Source organism: Malus domestica, chromosome 11 (assembly GCF_042453785.1).
Source record: "Malus domestica chromosome 11, GDT2T_hap1".
NCBI lineage: Eukaryota > Viridiplantae > Streptophyta > Magnoliopsida > Rosales > Rosaceae > Malus > Malus domestica.
The window spans coordinates 40,682,415-40,701,931 of NC_091671.1; the positions used below are offsets into that span (position 1 = coordinate 40,682,415).

At 46.0% G+C, this 19,517-nt stretch overlaps 1 pseudogene; it reads left to right on the forward strand.

Moving 5' to 3' along the window:
• LOC114819818 (probable E3 ubiquitin-protein ligase BAH1-like 1) overlaps positions 1–19,517 on the forward strand; it is a 40,480-nt pseudogene that overhangs the window by 10,569 nt on the left and 10,394 nt on the right.

Sequence of the window (19,517 nt, forward strand, 5' to 3'; positions counted from 1 at the left end):
TTTGAAAAAGTGGTCTATGGTATCTACAAAGTTGATGTTGCGTGTGAAGATTGCAAATAAGCTCTATCTAAGGAAATCTGGCTCTCGAAGTTCAGAGAGCGATGCCTCTTCGATTTTCGAACAAGCAATCCTATCGGGGACCTGGCTCTCCAGATTCGGAGAACGGTGCCTCTTCGATTTTTGAGAAAGCAATCTTGTTGGGAGTCTGGCTTTCGAGATTCGAAAAGCGGTGCCTCTTCGATTTTTGAGAAAACAATCCTGTTAGGAGTCTGGTTGTCAAGATTCGGAGAACGATGCCTCTTCAATTTTTGAGAAAGCAATCCTGTTGTGAGTCTGGCTCTCCAGAGTCGGATAACGGTGCCTCTTTGATTTTTGAGAAAGCAATCCTGGTGGGAGTTTGGCTCTCGAGATTCGATTTTTAAGCAAGTAATCCTGTTGGGAGTGTTTTCTTGATGTGAGTAAAGGTTGGGCATTTTTGCCAGTTTGCCTTGCCACGGAGCACGAAGGTTGACACACACAGGGACTTTCTAGTTATCAAGCAGTGGTGCTGTTCCTTTATCCTTGTGGGTAATGGTAGGGTAGCTGGACCTTCAAAATTTATGTGTCCAAACTTTGTCAGAGATATTTGGCAAAGTTATCTGTGGTACCCAAGAAGCTAATGTTGCATGTGGGGATTGTCGACATATTTTACTCATGAAAATCTGCTTCTCGAAATCCGAAAAGTGGTGCCTCTTCGATTTTTGAACCAACGGCCCTGTTGCCCTTTCTTTTATAGGGGCACCAATTGTGTGCAAGAAGTACGTTTAGAGAGTTATTGCTTGCATGAAATTTCCCCTTATTTTTGTACTTCAGAGATTTATTGCTCCTCATTTCTCCTTCATCATTTCTGAGAATGTCTGGCTCATCCGACCGTCGTTTTGACTTGAACTTTGGTGAACAGGCAACCATGCCTTCTCAAGTCAACATATGGCGCCCATCCTTCTTATCCCCTACTGGTCATCTTATCGTTGGGGACTCTGTGATGAAGAATGATATGACCGCTGCGGTAGTGGCCAGAAACCTTCTCACTCTCAAACATAACTGACTACTTTCCAAACGGTCTGATGAGTTGGCTGTTAAGGATTCTCTGGCTCTCAGTGTTCAGTGTGCAGGTTCTATGTCTAATATGACCCAACGCATATTTGCTCGAACCCGCCAAGTTGAATCATTGGCAGCTGAAGTGATAAGTCTCAAACAGGAGATCAGACGGCTCAAGCATGAGAATAAACAGTTGCACATGCTCGCACATGACTATGCTACGAACATGAAGAGGAAGCTCGACCAGCTGCAGGAATCTGATGGTCAGATTTTACTTGATCATCAGAGGTTTGTGGGTTTGTTCCAAAGACATTTATTGTCTTCGTCTTCTAGGGATGTACCGCTTAATGAAGCTCCAAATGATCAACCTTCGGTGCCTCCTCCTTCTGGGGTTCTGCCTAGTACTGAGGCTCCGAATAATCACCCTTCGGTGCCTCCTCTTTCTGGGGTTCTGCCGACTGCTGAAACTTCTCCTGAGCAACCTTTGTGAAGGCTCTCTCTTGTTTGTTTATTTTGATTCATGTATATGTACATATTTGTAATTTATCGGAGATATCAATAAACAAGCTTTGCTTCATTTCAACGTATTGTGTTAAATACACCAAGGCCTTCTTCACTAAGTTCTTTGAATTTTTTCTTTTGTTGAAGCTTGTATGTTGAAGCTTTGTGAGTGAAGCATGTATGTTGAGGTAGTGCTCCCTTAATTTCCCGAGTGAGGAAAACTTCTTGGTTGGAGACTTGAAAAATCCAAGTCACTAAGTGGTCATGAGACTTCCGAGTATCAAGGTGCAGTAGCATATGGTAGGAGTCCCCCAAGTCTCCGGTCGAGGGAGCTAACGAATGAGGCATTTCCTTTTTAAGTGGTAGCCCAAAACTCCTCCTTCATATATATTTGTTATGAAAGTTGTTAGGCCTAAAGAAGATGAGGCCTAGGCAATTTTTTTTTTTCGAATTTTTTTTTTCGAATTTTTTTTTTCTTCGAATTTTCGAATTTTCGGAAAAAAAAATATATATTTAAGCTTTGGTGTTGAAGCTTTGTAGGTGAAGCTTTCAGGAAACCAAGCTAGACATAGGTTCATAGGGTCACTAGAAGGTATTTGGTACTTATACAACACTCGTGGACGGTCCTAGAAGCAATCATCCAAAACCCGGATAAAATGCTCATTTTAAAACATTATCATCCAAAACCCGGATAAAATGCTCATTTTAAAACATTATCATCCAAAACCCGGATAAAATGCTCATTTTAAAACATTCTCATTTATTGTTAGAGATGCTATAAGGTTCTTCTTATCCTTCTCGTTGGAGCATGTCCACGCATGTGTACATGGACATGGACATGGAGACTCCACCATCAAATATTGAATAATGTTATACTTACCATCTATTTATACCATCTCTTTAATAAAGATAGGGCCCGACAACACATATGAATCTCATTTTTATTAGAAAGATGGTACAAATAATGGTAGAACTTTCACATTGAAACCATGCATGAGATTAATTTGCATGCCAACGAAAACTAACGGAGATGGTTGGATGTGACGACACTCTATTTGCTTTCCCCTATATGTTCTTTGGTAGCTAGCAAATTCATATGATACTTGGTTTTTCAAATCCACATTATCCTATGTAAACATGATGTGACATGGAACAATTTTTTAACATCTCTTATGAAGACAGTCAAACAAAAATGTCAAAATTTAATTTTATGACTGATGTGGCTATTTGATGTTGATGTAAAAAATAAAAAAAAAAATATTTCAAAGGATGTGTTAAATTATTATTTTATTCTATATTGTGTTTTTCTTTGTTTGCTACCCCACTCGTGAGGGTGGGGCGCCCCTATTAATTCGAGGAACCTAGGACGTGTTTAAAGTGACTTCACAAGAGTGGTGAACAACTTTCAAACACCATGCCTTACTTAACCAAGGCTCAAATCACCCATAACTTGCTTTAATGCCCTGCTTAGTTACTAGTCTTCACTACCAAACTCGGCTTATTTTATTTTGTATTGGACCGCACTACTACAATTTTTTTATATTTATAATAAATAGTTTAGAATAGTTTAATTGTATATCCTATTGATGAATTAAGAAACCCCACACATTAAATAACAAAATTGACTCTATCTTAGTTTGCTGTAAAAAAAAAAAAATTCTAAAAAGCAAAGTGCCAGATGACTTGGCTATCATGTCAACTATGATATCTCCTTTGGAGAAAACCTTAATATCTATAAATCCAAAGTTGACGTATGCGACATTTTCTTTAGAGATATTTTATAATATGTTATCAAAGTTGACATAAGGGTGGGGCCCTAATCGACTCCTATTTGATCTCAATTTTAACACGACAAAACCTTAATAATAGTTTATTCTGATTTAATTGAATTTTGGCAGTGTGTGATGGGAGCTTTTTCCCGGCCCTTCTCGATGAGATGTCTGCTGTGGTGGGTTTCTTTCATAAGCGTGCACAGCAATTGCTTGAACTCCATCTGGCTTCTGCCTTTCGTAAGTACATGTTTTGGGTCAAAGGCAAACGTCGAGGGGGCCATGGTGCCTTAATAGAAGAAGGCAAGGACCCCGTGACTTATGCTCTGATCAACGCCATTGCCATTCGGAAAATACTAAAGAAATATGATACGGTATGTGAATCCAACTGCTCAAATTGGTAGTGCGTTTATCAAAAGTTTCGGTAATCCAGTTAAATATTTATGTTTATAATTTTGGTTTGTGTTATGGGAACAGATTCATTACTCAACACAAGGACATGCCTTTAAGTCGCAAGCTCAAAGTATGCACATTATGGCTTTTTGAGCTTATGGCTTTTCACATCAATTTAAGGGAAACCAAGACTAAGTCGAGGAAGGCACCGGCTTTGTTTGAGGGATGCTCCCTCTGTTAGCAGTGGCTAAGCCAGGAATTGTGGAGGGGAGGGGCGAGTTTAAAAGCGTAAACGGTCTCAAAACAAATGTAGATAACCAAATCCTTTCAAATAGTAAATAATATTAATATCGTTCATAATTTATCAATACAGACAAATTATAATTGTTGCTGACAAAATTTTATGTTATGAAAAAGTCGCATAATCAACTTATTATCAATAAAAGCAAAAAACAAGAAGGCGCAGCAGCAGCCGTTGTCTTGTAGTATACACAAAAAGACCAAAAAAATCAGATATCCATCCAAAGGAATCATAGGCAAGATATCAATATTTTTGGAAGGGGATAACCTAAAATAATATCCTAGCCCAATCCTTTTTCAATAAGAAAGTAGGTGTCTGAAATTTAGTGATTAATTTGCAAATTTTCCATCCGCTGTTAAGGTAGAAATTTCTTGTCCGGCTGCCGGACAATGTATCCATACGACTCCTGATGCAAATATAACCATCCTTATTGTATATGGAGAGGTTCTTCAATGTGCCCGAAATATAGGATAAAACAACACACATTGTCTCAAAATTGAAATTGAAATAGAACTAGGAATATATCTCAAAATCTTGAAAGTTTCAAAATGTATTGTGTTATTCAAGTTTGAACTATTTAGAATGACAAACTAGTAGTCAGTGCATATGTTAGTATGAATGAAGTTCCAAATTTGAAATAATTCTCTCAAAAGTAACACTTCACTTTTTCTTTTCTTTTTTGAATAAAATCTCCTTTCCTGTAACGAGTTGGAAGCTGGAACCCATATAGGCATATATATTTACAGTTTGTGGTTTGGAGAGATCTTTTGACTTTTTGAAAGGGCAAAGATTAAATTCCAATTTTGGGGGCAGCTTCTTGCTGCTGCTATCTGATTGGATTCGAAAGTGGGCAGCACGTGGTGAGATGAGTGAGCGTTCCTTCAATTATTTATTTATTTTAACTAGCCAATGAAACGGTGCCGTCCCACTAATGGGAATTCTAAAAAAAAAAAATGAACCAAGACCTATATGACGTTGTTTTGTTCTGGCCTTTTGAAAAATACTTAAAACCCTCCCGCACAGCAGAGCTGCGCATCAACAGGGAAACCAGAACTGCAATAAACCCAGAACTTCCGACGAGACCAGAGGTGCGGAACCACCGCTCCTGGACTTATTTTCCGCGAGGGGAGGGGCGGCCGCCCCTCCTTGCCCCTATGTAGCTTCGCCCTTGTCTGTTAGAAAATGAGTATATGAAACTGAATATTATAGTCGATTGTAGTGTTTCAATCGACATTGAATAGTCTTGCTAGAAAGCTTAAAGCTATCATAATTCTTGTGGGATTGTAATTAAGATATGATTGGAATTCATATTTGGTATCCTATGGTGATTCTAATAGGAGAATAAAATATGATTGATATATTATAAATAGTGGCCACTGCTCTTACAAAACTTACGCTCAATATTGAACTAAGACCTATTGTAGGTTTGAGTACTTTTGGTTTTGCAAGAGAGGAGAAGGTGCACTGTTTAGAAGTCTGCTTTGGCTTCTTCTTCTATAGTTTTTACAGTTAGTTTGTCTTTGTGTTTATCGAATTGTGATTTTAATACTTGTATAAATTTGTGGTTCATGAGCTTAATCTCTTAACTTATATTTTTGATATGTTTAATCTTACATGTGGTATTAGAGCCTAAGATTGTTGCTCTTGAATTCAAATTAAAAGTTTTGACATTAAAACAGTAAAAGATGTGATGGTTAATTAGCAAGGATCAAATTTTGATTGTGAGGAAATCTGTAGGGCTTTCCTAAGGTTTTATCTGGAATTCTTTTTTAGCAAAACCTTTTTGCTCAGTTTTGAACATTTGTTATACTATGTCATGAGTGTCGTGCATCGATTATATTTTGCTGGATATTATATAATATATAAAAATTATATTATATAATATCAAAGGGCTTCCAAGTATAAAGAAGCACAAACACGAATCTATTTCAATATATATACACATGGATGCATGGTGTGCTGGTGCATGTATCTGCTTTGCCATTAGCATTGGTTAAGCCAAATTTTGAACTTATGAGCATATATGATTCAGGATTGTTGTACATGTTGAGTCTCATCGATTGTCATGATGAAGCAAATATGCTTAGTCTTTTCTGACGGCTTAAAAGAAAGTGTTGACCCTAGAAACTACCAAGCCTACGTGGCGCGCAGGCCGAGTAATTAATGAGCTAACTACGTCATTCGGTGAATGCGGGGCGTGCCAACTCGTCGGCCGAGCTCGGCCGAGGAGTAAATTTGTTAATGTTGCGTTGGGTCGCGCTACTGACTTCTGCGTCTTGCAATTGCGGCCGAGAAAGGAACACGTCTCGGCCTCTTGGGCTCTCGAACCTGAAGACAAGGTTACTATTCTTACGAAGTTCAATATCAAATTCGGCTTTCAATGTGCCGAATGTAATAACTGTAACACCTCACTTCACCGAGAAGGCTGATGAGAGGACATCGACCAATAAGGATTTAGAAACCCTTCTCGACCGAGACTTGGATAGGTAATCAATCGTTCTCGCCGCAGTGCTGTTGATGCCAACGGAAGATACTGCGAGACCGACTGATTCTACGGTGACAGAGCTATCTATGCCGACTTAAGATATCACCGGTTGCTTCCACAGTGCTGTTGATGCCAACGGAAGATGTGTCAGCGAAAAAGGAAAAAGAAAAATCACAAGTTGTGAGAGTTTGCGCAGGGCAATTTTGTATTGATTTGCAGGGGGCTTCGAATGATGTGCAACCTCTTCTATTTATAGCAATGGCTCCCCCCAAGGTCGAGTTAGAGACCTACTCGGACTAGGTTTTCTTCCCCTGATCAGCATCAACTCGACCAGTCCTATCTTCACTAGGACTGTGAACCTAGTCCTTAACTGAGTCAGATTCGCTTCCGGGTCCTGCCGAGACTCCTTATGGCACTAGGATTCGACCTCTTGTGTTACGACCTAGCCGACCTAGGTTTGGAGGCCCACGTACTGAACGATCAATGGTATTCTTGCCGCAAGGCCTTCCGGGCCGAGAATGACCCTACATTGGGCCCAAACTGTTATTTTGGGCCCAAACATTGCCCCCTCGCTTCTGAGGCCCTCGGCCTGAGTTCTTTGGCCGAGTTTCGGCCTTGAAGAAGCGAATCTACCACCCAGAACCCTAATGCCCGAGTTCCAAGGCACATTTATTGAACACGATTGCACGATCTTGATCCTGCTAACCAAACTTGCCACATGGCGTCCTTTAATACGGCCAACCCCAATTATGACGTCCAAGGCGTGCGGCTGCCTGAACCGTCGACATTATGACCACTATCTCAATCCGCGAGCCACTTTCTCAGTTCGTGAGCCCACTTGTCATCGTGCAGGCGTCGAAACGTCTTCCGCCATTAATTTCGCCGTCACACGCAATCGTGCGCCCCCAATATCTGAAACCTTCGGTCTTCTCAACTGCATTTCCCAAATGTTCATCATGATCAACGATTCTTTCGGTCGATTTGGCCCCTTTGTTTTGAATTTCAAACGATTACCCTTCCTGCCAAAAGCCTATAAATACTGAAAATCTCTCATTCGCACTTTACGCTCCCAAAACTTTCTGAAAAACTCTCGCTCTTATTCTCCAGCACCTTTCTTTTTCAAGTCTTCGTCTTCAAATCTTTGTTTTCAGATTTCCAAACCCAGAAAAACTCCATTCGCGTCGTGCTTTTCAATCTTCCTACAATGGCTTCCTTTATTTCCAAATTCTCCAAGGAATGCGACCAGTGCCAAAAAATTCTTGACCGAAGCTCAATCAAAACTATACGGTTTGAAAGTGACATGAGCACCATTCACCAATCCTGGGCCCTCTCTTCAAAGCAACCGTACCATCAACTATCACCGAGCTTCTCCAGGAACACTGCTTGTCACCCTTGTTCCAAGGGTTTGAATGGTCAAGATGGGAGGCAGCGAAACCCCAAGGCTCCTGGCCTTCGACCACTACAACCTGGGCAGCCTGGGTCGTTCGAATGGAGAAGCTCTTCGGCGAGCAATGGAAAGTCCTCGGCATTTACGACGCCATTCTTCTTTCGTCTATGGACATCGTTCTCGACAAAGAGCTTCTCCTAGCCGCCCTATGCTTCTGGTGTTCGGCCACCAACACCATGGTTCTCCCTCTTGGTCCTATCGGCCCCACCATTCTTGATGTTACTGCTATCTTGGGGACTTCAGCAACTGGAATCCCCATCGATGCTGCCCTCTCCGGATATCGGTCGAATCTCGACTTGAAGACGCTCTTCGACCGACGGGCTTTTGAGACGTTGAGCCGTGAGGGTCATATCCCCTCAAAAGAAGACGTTCAGAAACTCCACAAGAACTTCTTCAACTACAACACCCTCTATCTCCATTTCGCTGGCCGAGGAGAAGAGGCCATGCGGGAAGGGGAACATGAAGCTTTCCTTTTCTACTGGTACAACAAGTACATTTGTTGTACCAAATCGAACAAATGCCTGGTCGAGAATATGCCAGTGGCCGAGGCCCTGGCTAGCGGTCACGTCCTGGCACTTGGCCCCAACATCTTGGCCCATCTCTTCCGTTGCCTGGCTGAGACGACCCTGCACAAAATTGACCCATACCAGAATGGTCCTCTCTGGGTCTTCCAACTCTGGCTCCAAGTGTATTTCGCCTCCCTTCGGCCCGCCATCGTCGATTTCTCACCCACAGAGGCGCTTGGACCTCAGCTGGCCTCTCGACCAATACCCCCTCACCGAGCCGAAGAAATATTTAAATTCTTTTTCGCCCTCGACGATCTCTCCAACGATGAGTTCCTGATATGTCGTCGTCGGGAATATCCTTCCTCGGTCAGGCTACCTATATCGGCGTGGAGCGCAGATGAAGACGTCGACCTTCGTCAGTCCTGGGGGTCATTCGTGCTTGCTCGCGACCTCCCCCTCGGCTGCGATGGAAAACGAGCGGGCTGGGAAGTGTATCATCCCAACTTCCTTGTTCGGCAGCTTGGTTACCTCCAAGGTTGCCCAGTCCCCCTTCTCTCCTCTCGGTCCGTCCTAAGTCGAGGACGCGAACCTGGCTCATCAGAGAAGGAGTGTGCCGACGCCAAGAAGGAGTTCCAGGAACGGTGCCAGAAATTTCACCTTCGACCGGCCACTCCAGAAACCCTTTGCACCGACACCTTCGGTGATTGGTGGGACAGTTATACCCAACGGTTTTTTGGGGTCTCGGTCGATACCATTGTGGACACACTTTTTGGTGGTCGACCTAAAAAGTCTTCTGCCCCCCAAACCCAAGGTAATGGTTTATTTCTACCTTTTTCTTTCAATTTTGAACTACTGATCTACCTTGCTGACTTGCTTTTATCTTCTCAGGTAGTCGGCCTTCGAGAAAAACAGAGGCTCTCGCCGCGGCCACGGTCGAGAAAAAATTGGCCGTGGTTAAAAGGGATAAGGCTGCTGGTCGGGCCGTGTTGACCAAACGCCCTCGCCAAGAGGCCGAACCGGTCGTCGAACCTCCGCCGCCTGCCAAGCGGGTAAAACAGCTGGCCAAGAAGGGCACACGGGAGATCCACGTCATCTCCAGCCAAACTACAAGGGCGACGACTCCCAGTGTTTCCCCTTCTCCTGCCGTTGTTCAACCCTCGATCGAGAAACAGCCCGCCCCGGCCGCTGCGACAGTTCGAACGCAGCCTATCTCTGGGACTGGTACACCAGTTGTGCCTCCCTCCGTCGAGGAAACACCTGCTAAAAAAAAATGGTTTCTGCGACCGAGGGAACCACCCTTGGAAATCCAAAACCCTCGGTCTTCATTCTGGAAGAGAGTGAGGGGAGCGACGAGGTCCCGCTGGCAGATCGTCCTCACTCTCGTCGGCAACCTCTCCCAAGGTCTGAGATGGTGGTTCAAACCAGCCCCTCCACGGCTGATCGTGGAAAGCGCCCGGTCGAGGAACCGACGGCGGTGGCTGAACCCCTCGCTCATTCTCAGGACCAGGATGTCCCTGCCTCATTCGAAACGGCTGCCCCGGTCGGCCCATCTGCAGCAGACCGTGGCAAACGCCCGCTCGAGGAACCCGAGGCAACGGCGGAATCGCCCGTTCATCCCCAAGACCAGGGCTTCCATATTCCTCCACAAGAGGTTACCTCGACCTTCGTAAGTACCTTCGACCATCTTTCCTTGATTGCTTTTTTTCTAGAATTCTAAACGAGGAAAATACTAAATGTCAGGTGCCTGTACATTCTTTTCACCGACAATTCTTCGCGCTGAAGGGCGTTATCTACATTTCTTGGCCGCCTCAGTGGCCATCAAACGTAGATAATCTCCATCGACCGCGTGAACTGAGAAGCAATCTGAAACACTGGGCTCGGCCATTAAGTTCTTTAGGTTCGAGCAACGATCCTGGAGACATGGCCGAGGTCTCATCTCGGCAGGTTAAAAAACACGAAACCTTCTTGCTATTCTTGTCATGACTTCTTTTAAACTTAACCTGATTTGTATGTGCAGGCTTCATGGGAGGTCGAATTCAAAGCCCTACTCTCCAGCACAACTGCAGAGTCCGGTCCTTCGGCTGCTACAACTAAAACTGCCGATCCAAGCGCCCTTACCCAGTTGCGAGAAGTCTTGTCGCTTTCAACATCGCAAGTACTTGAGCGCAACGGTCTTGATCTACTCGACGTATGCCTGAACGACCTTGGAGCCGACGGTCGCCTGAGCGGAGATGCCATAGTTCGGGCATCGTCTGCCTTGGAGCGTGTTCGGGAGACATTTAGTATCTTCCAGACCGCTCTAAAGGCCGAACAGTACCTACAAGCCGCAATGGCCGTTCAAGACACCCTCCGTCCGAAGATCGACGATCTACGGGCAAAAGGAGAAGCGTTAGCCGAGCTCGACCGTCAGCTGACCGCACTAGCAAAACGTCGGTCGGCCATTGCTTCCGAGCTCGCTAAAGACTTTGAGTCAGGCGGCAAGGATCGCCTAACTGAGTATGCGGCAACCAAAAAACGGGTCGAGCAGCTGAAGCTGGATAAAAAGAATCGGCAGGCCGAAGTTATCATGGCCGACGTGCGGTGGTTGGAATTGAAGGCCCTGCTCAGCACTCTTCTACCCTCCTCTTATTGAACGACTTTGAATGTAAACCAATCGACCCACTTATTTGTAAATGCTTATCAATCGTAATGGACTGGTTTTCTATTCCCGCATTTCCCATGTGACCGGATAGTATTTCTTCAAAAACTTCCCATTGATCGGTAATCTGTGAACTACACCGGTTCGGTCTTTAAGATGATACGCCCCTTTTCCGTATACTTTATGCACAATGAACGGCCCTTCCCAATTCGGCGACCACTTGCCGAACCTAGGATCTTTTAGCCCTCCGGGCAACACCGTTTGCCACACTAATTCACCCTCGCCGAATGTTTTCTGTCGCACCTTTTGATTATAGGCCCGCTCAGCAATCTGTTTTTGTGCCACCAACAAGTTGTAAGCGTCAAGCCGCGCTTCTTCCAAATCTTCTAGTTCCTGTCTCATGGACTGATTATATTCGGCGCTAAACAAACTACTTTGTTCAATTAATCGCAACGAATTTATGCTCAACTCGACTGGTAACATTGCATCGTGTTCGTAGGTTAATGCGTATGGGGTTGTCGCGGTCGCCGACCGGGGCGTCGTTCGGTATGCCCATAATGCCTCGTTCAACTTCAAATGCCACATGCCAGGTCTTTCTTTTATTATTTTTTCGAGGATGCCGATCAACACTTTATTACTTGCCTCGGCCTGCCCATTCGCTTGTGGATAATACGGTGTGGACTGTTCCAGCCGAATTTTCAAATTTACCGTGTATTCTTTAAACCTTTCGGCTATGAAGATTGTTCCATTGTCGGTTATGATCGTTTCTGGTACACCGAACCGGGTCACAATGTGTTCCTTCACGAAGTCGCAAACCTCTTTAGATGTTAACTCGGCATATGATTTTGCTTCGACCCATTTAGTAAAGTAATCAGTCGCGACTATTATCCATGCATGCTTAGCAGCTCCAGAAGTCGGAGTGATTTTGCCGATTACGTCCATGGCCCATCCTCTAAACGGCCACGGCTTAATGACCGAATGTAGTGACTTGGTCGGGACCCTTTGTATAGGCCCATGGATTTGGCACTGTATGCATCCTCGTGCAAACTCGATACAATCTTTCAGTATTCTCGCCCAAAAATAGCCGTGTCGTCGGAGTAGCCATCGCATTTTCCGTCCGGATTGATGAGCTCCGCATACCCCTTCATGAACCTCTGCGATCGCCCGAGCATTCTCTTGGGGGCCGAGGCATAGTAATAACAAACCATCTTCACCCTTTCGGTATAACTCGTTCTGGTACGTGACATAGTTCGTGGCGTGAACCCGTGTCCTGCGACTATGTTTCCCGTTAGGATTGTCCAGGTACTGCATAATGGGTGTTCTCCAATCATCCGGTATCACCTCAGTCGTGCAAATCTCGACAGAGTCCTGCCGATCTAACAACGAAGGTAAGGACATAACCCTGGTGCGTATCACGTCGTCCCGTCGGAGGATTTGCTAGTTAACCAAGGCTGGGTATAACTGCCGTATCACTAGTATCTCTTGGCCTAGTTTGCCCCCCAGGAGTTGTGCGCCGGAGGCAATTTGAGCCAATTCATCCGCGTCGGTATTATGACACCGGGAAATATGTTGAAATGTAATACCGTCGAAGGATTCGGCCAAATAGCTGGCGACCATATGGTAAGGTGCCAGGGTACAACTCATGCAACGAAAGGAACCATTAAGTTGGTTAATCACAAGCTCGGAGTCACCGAGGACGAGGGCGCGGGTTGCCCCCAGGTCATGGAGAATTCCAAGGCCGATGATTAGGGCTTCATATTCGGCCTGATTGTTGGTGCAGTCGAAGTCCAACTTAAGCGAAAAGAACCAACGATCGTGATTCAGGGATTGAATGACAATTCCCACGCCCGCCGAAGATAACGTACTGGGGCCGTCAAAATACATCGTACAGTGGTTGTCGCGCGTCTGAACCATGCCGATGTCAACGTCGTTGCCCCCAAAACCGTATGGGGAGGGATGTTGAGCAAGGAAATCAGCCAATGCTTGGCCCTTGACGGCTTTCTGAGCTACATATTGCAAGCTAAACTCGGACAGTGCCATGGTCCATTTCCTAATGCGGCCTTTTACGATCGGTCGAGTGAGCATGTAGTGGATGACGTCGGTCTGCGCAATAACCTGGGTAACCGATGGGAGCATATAATGCCGAAGCTTGGAAACGGCGAAAAAAACGGCTAGGCACAGCTTCTCGACGGCTGAATAATTGATCTCTGGTCGACTGAGATTGCGGCTGAGATAAAAAACAGCCTGTTCCCGTTCGGCGTCGTTATCTTGCGCGAGGAGGCAGCCGATGGATTCTTCGGCCGCCGAGATATAGAGCTTAAGAGGCTTACCGCGCCGGGGAGGAACCAAGACAGGCGGGTTCTTGAGGGAGACTTTGATTTGCGTAAACGCCACCTGCTGCGCGTCGTTCCACACAAATTTATCTGAGTCCTTGAGTTTTAAGAGTGTGGAAAACGCTTTCATTTTTCCTGCCGAGTTGGCAATAAATCGGCGGAGGAAATTGATCTGTCCGAGTAAAGACTGGAGCTGTTTCTTCGTCGTTGAGGGTGGGGCAGTGATGATTGCGCGTGCCTTATTTTCATCGACTTCAATCCCACGATGATGTACGAGGAAACCAAGAAAATTCCCGGCCGATACACCGAAGGCACACTTGGCAGGATTCATCTTGAGGTTGTGCTGACGCATGCGAAGGAAAGCTTGTCGGAAATCGTCCAGATGTGTCTGTCGGCGCTTAGATTTGACGACAACATCGTTGATGTAAACTTCGACGATGGTGCCAATTAACTCATGGAAGATGGTGTTCATCGCCCATTGGTACGTGGCGCCGGCATTCTTGAGGTCGAATGGCATGACAACCCATTCGTAAGTGCCGAGTGCCCCCGGGCAACGGAAAGCAATTTTGTGCACATCGGCTTCGGCAATAAATATTTGGTTGTACCCGGCATGTCCATCCATAAAGGATAAGATCGCATGATTGGCCGCGGCATCGATTAACAGATCTGAAATCGGCATTGTATACTCATCTTTGGGAGTTGCCAGATTCAGATTTCGAAAATCGGTGCAGATGCGCAGTGCACCATTTTTCTTTAATACAAGAACGATATTCGCCAGCCATTCGACATATCGAGCTGTCCGAATGAATCCGGCTTTCAAAAGCTGAACTAGTTCGTCCTTGATACTGAGTTGTACTTCGGTCGAGAATCGACGATGTGGCTGACGGAAAGGTTTAAATCTGGGCTTAATACGTAATTCATGCTCGACCAGAGTACGATCTAAGCCGGGCATTTCATGATAACTCTAAGCAAAACAATCTTTGAATTCCGTAAGCAAGGTACGAAACTCGTCTTTCATTCGTTGGGGAAGTAAAGCACTAATAAACAAAAGCCGTGGGTCATCGGCCGTCCCAACATTAATTTTTTCTAAAGGGTCCTTAACGAGGGGCCGATGATCCTCGAGCTCGGCCGGGGCGGCTCGAATTTTATCAAAAGATAATACAGGCCCATTATCTCCCTCAGCAAGGAACTCGACGAGGTTGACGCCCGAATTTGGTTGTTTAGATATCGTATACCAATGGGCCAGCAGTTGTTCCATAGTAGATGAAACCACGGCCCTACGTGCTTCCCGATCGGTGTCAAACATCAGCTTTGGGGAGAAAGTTAGCTAATCCGAGTCTCGCCGAATCCTGCTGGACAGTCTCGGCGCCAACCTCGATAGCTTTCTGAACGGAAATCCGAGTCGGCCGTCCCTCTTCATTGAAGCCTTGCAAAGTAATGTAGCCGACGTGATCGTCATAATACCGTGCTTGGATCATGTTAGCTTCGAAGGGCTGGCTATCGGCCGGATGAACAATGACCGATTTGCCGTCCCAAAAGACAAGCACTTGGTACAATGAGGAAGGAATACAACTGGTTTGATGAATCCAATCTTGGCCGAGTAGTGCATTATACTCGGTTTTGGAATCAACCACGAAAAAGGCGGTCATGTGGGTGCGACCGGCAATATTCACAGTTAACGGAAGTACACCTTTGGTGTGGGATTTGTCACCGACAAAACTACTCATTGTGATTCCTGACGGAATAAGCTCGTCATTTGAACGGCGTAAGGCCTTCATGATGTTCAGAGGCATGATATTGACGGTAGCTCCACAGTCGACAAAAACTTTAGAAACTGGATATCCCTCGATGTGGGTCGTCACATACAATGGCTTTAAATGGTGGAGCTTGGCCGACGATGAACGAGGGAACAATTCGGCCAAAGCGGCCTTTAGACTATCATCTTTTGTTGTTGACTCACCTTCAGCAATCGATACAAAATCAACATGGCCGGGTTCCTCGGCAACCACATCTCCATCAAGGAAATTTGGTTGAGCCGTGCTTGATTGAAAATCGGCAGGTAACACATGGACCATACTGATTTCCATATTGTCCAGGACTGACGGGCCCATCTGGTCAAGACCCTCCTCGTTCGGTTGATCGGCGACTACGGACTTAGTTGTCGCCAAAGTCGGACAACGAGACTCTTCTGTCCCTTCTTCAATAACATCACTCGGCGGAGCTGCTTCGACGACTTGTTGGTTCTGCGTGACCGCCTCAGGTAGGGTTGAGATTGACAATGTACTTGGGATCAGGACCTGAACCTGCTCCTGGTAATATAGCCGAGCATCCCTAGTGTCGAGATAAGCATCCAGACGGGCAATACGTGCGATTTCATCGGTCGTAAGGCCGAAGAGAGAAACCGCCGAAAATACTTCAAAGTGATATCGTAAATACTGAAGGTCCTCCAGCGAGAAAGGAAGGTCGGCTGCATTGATATCGGTGTACGGGTCGACTTCAAATCCAAGGACACGGGTTTCTCGTATGTGCTGGAACCTTACTTTCAATCCTGGATCTGAGGTATTCTGGATGATCCGCTCAGCATCCGGACAAGTCAGGACCAGATCAATGGTGTCCTGGCATGCCTTCGGCAAACCATACAGATCGTTGGCCGAATGTTTCTTATGAAACTCTCGCATATACTCCAAAGACTCCCCAAGGAACGGGGGATGCAAATTCCGTCGAATTTTGACCAAAGGTTCTTATATAGCCAGCGGGGATAATTTGCTTTCGGCCTCTTGCCTGAAATGTTCAAGGCGTGCCTTCATTTCCCCTGGTCGAATGAGAAGTTTGATCCGTTTATCAGCTTCTTTAAACATGGTATCGACATCTTGATCGACCAGCCGTTTCCCCTGAGCCAACTCTGTCATAATTGCTGGAGGTGGTCGCTCATCATCAGTGGCAACTGTGTCATTCGGCCGCCACTTAGGGGCCAAAGTTTATTGGGCTGCTCGTCGGCGAGCCATGCAATCTATCCGTTGATGCCGGCATTTCTGAGATTTGGACAACGCGGTGTAGACGCCCTTCGAAGAATGGTATGTATACCAACGTTGATCTCTAGGCTCGGGAGGCTTAAAGGTCTTTTGGCTCCGCGATGATTCTGAACTGCTAGAATTACGCTTATAGTAATCATCGTCATAGAATGAAGCATCAAAATCGAGGCGTCGCCTGACCGGGGGTGTCTCTTCCATCCGTACTTTAGGACCGAGCCTCCCAAAAACCCCGGGGTGTTGGCCTTCATTGGCTACCCTTTGCCGAGTTGCGGCCACAGGTTGCGAAGAGGGCTTCTCCTCTGGTTCACTATCAACCTTCGCTCTACATTTCCTGCACAAAACCGCCGTCCCACTGTCTTCGTCGGTGCTGTAATCCATCATAGGTTTGACAATAACGGGCCCCGTTAAAGCCGTAGGTGGTTTATTTGAACGAAAATCGGCCATGAACCGTGGCCGAAAATTCTGATTCCGCGGGCGTTGTGTCTCAACCACTTCGGCCTTGCCTTTCCCTTTGTCCTTGGGTAGGTACGCGTCGACCATATTTACTGTTGCCGTGGGGAACGGATCAGTATCAACACTCATCCTCTTCTCGGGAAACTTCAGTTTGCCATTATCAATCCAGCTTTGGACGTTATCGCGAAATACAACGCAATTGTTTGTCGTATGTTTGCTTGAATTGTGGTATTTGCAATACACATTTCCTTTAAGCTCTTCGGCCTTAGGAATGTTATGACCAGGCCGAAGCTTAATGATTCTTGCTGATAACAGTTGGTCAAAAATTACATCGGCCTTGGTAATATCAAAAGTATAAACCTTTGACGGTTTCAATGCTCCTTAAGTGGCCGAGCGACTTTTGGCTTCTCTAGAATCAACCTGAATCAATGCCTTGCAAACGTATGGCTTATCTATCACTATCTCAGCCGCATCCACACTAACGCATTCATCCTCGGTTGATGCATAATTGACAGTAGGGTTCTTGTAAATTGTTCCCCGAGTTGGAGTCTTCGAAGTCTTTTCCTCGCGGAGCAAATAATCATACTGCTCAACATGTTGGGCTAATTCGTACATATCCCGAAAATTTGCCCCCAAGAATTTCTTTTTGTATTCGACGTCAAGGCCGTTCAAAGCAAGCCTAACAAATTCGACTTCGGGTAAAGGCACTCGGCACCAATTCCTAGCTGATTTGAACCTGGTAAGATAATCCATTGGTGATTCATCAGATGCTTGAGCCATTCGTGCTAATGAAGAGACCGACATCTCCATCCCCGGCCGATAAAACTGCTCGTGGAATTTCTCGACCAACTCCTCCCAGTTTTGGACGGAATTAGGAGGGAGATTGATGTACCAGGCAAATGCCGAGCCAGTCAATGAAAAGTTGAACAGCCGTAACTTATGGAAATCACTATTAACATCTCCGCATTGCGCGGTGAAACGGGCCACGTGCTCCAACGAGGACAGGGACGATTCACCGGTAAAAAGACTAAAATCTGGGATCTTGAAACCCTTCGGGTATCCAAATGTTTCCACGTAAGCTGGGTACGGATGAATAAACTTGGGAAACTTCGGCCCTTTCTTCATGGCCAAGTCGATTATCCGCTGAACTTCGGTCATATCAACAGGTGTTGCTTCGATCCTCTGGTCGGTCCCGTCTGACCTACTATTCGACCCTCCTCCTTTTTCCAATAATTGGTTTGAGCGGAGCAGGAATAGGCTCGCCCGGTACAATCGGCACCGGGTTGTTTCCTGGTGGACAATGTTGGAGAAGATCGAAAGGCCTGCTGCCACCAACTTTACTAACCAGCATTTCGAGTAGCCTGGTTTGTTGATCATTGGAACTGAGTATCGCGTCATGCAGCTTGTCAATGCCTCGGCTGAACGTCTGCTCGACTGACCGAGACTGCTCGTCTAGTCACTTTCGGAGAAACGACCTCGTTGGTGGGTCAGATCCTTCACCACCATCCTCGTCACACTCCTCTACTATCCCTTCATTGAGAACGCATGTGTTTCTGTTAGGGATTTCTAAACCACGGAGTTGACCGCCGAGATTAACTTCTCTCTCTCGGCGAGTCGCACTCGTGGACTCAGGTGTCGTAGTGCTAAGGGGATTCTGCGCCTGTGGCACACTCTGTCCTATGCTCTGACTCGGCAAATTGGATGTCGACTTTCCCATAGCTGTTTTCTTTTTTACCGATCGTGTTTCAATTGGCATGAACTTCGTAGTTTAGCACTGGGTCCCACCGGGCGTGCCAAAATGTTGACCCTAGAAACTACCAAGCCTACGTGGCGCGCAGGCCGAGTAATTAATGAGCTAACTACGTCCTTCGGTGAATGCGGGGCGTGCCAACTCGTCGGCCGAGCTCGGCCGAGGAGTAAATTTGTTGATGTTGCGTTGGGTCGTGCTACTGACTTCTGCGTCTTGCGATTGCGACCGAGAAAGGAACACGTCTTGGCCTCTTGGGCTCTCGAACTTGAAGACAAGGTTACTATTCTTACGAAGTTCAATATCAAATTCGGCTTTCAATGTGCCGAATGTAATAACTGTAACACCTCACTTCGCCGAGAAGGCTGATGAGAGGACCTCGACCAATAAGGATTTAGAAACCCTTCTCGGCCGAGACTTGGATAGGTAATCAATCGTTCTCGCCGCAGTGCTGTTGATGCCAACGGAAGATACTGCGAGACCGACTGATTCTACGATGACAGAGCTATCTATGCCGACTTAAGATATCACCGGTTGCTTCCACAGTGCTGTTGATGCCAACGGAAGATGTGTCAGCGAAAAAGGAAAAAGAAAAATCACAAGTTGTGAGAGTTTGCGCAGGGCAATTTTGTATTGATTTGCAGGGGGCTTCGAATGATGTGCAACCTCTTCTATTTATAGCAATGGCTCCCCCCAAGGTCGAGTTAGAGACCTACTCGGACTAGGTTTTCTTCCCCTGATCAGCATCAACTCGACCAGTCCTACCTTCACTAGGACTGTGAACCTAGTCCTTAACTGAGTCAGATTCGCTTCCGGGTCCTGCCGAGACTCCTTA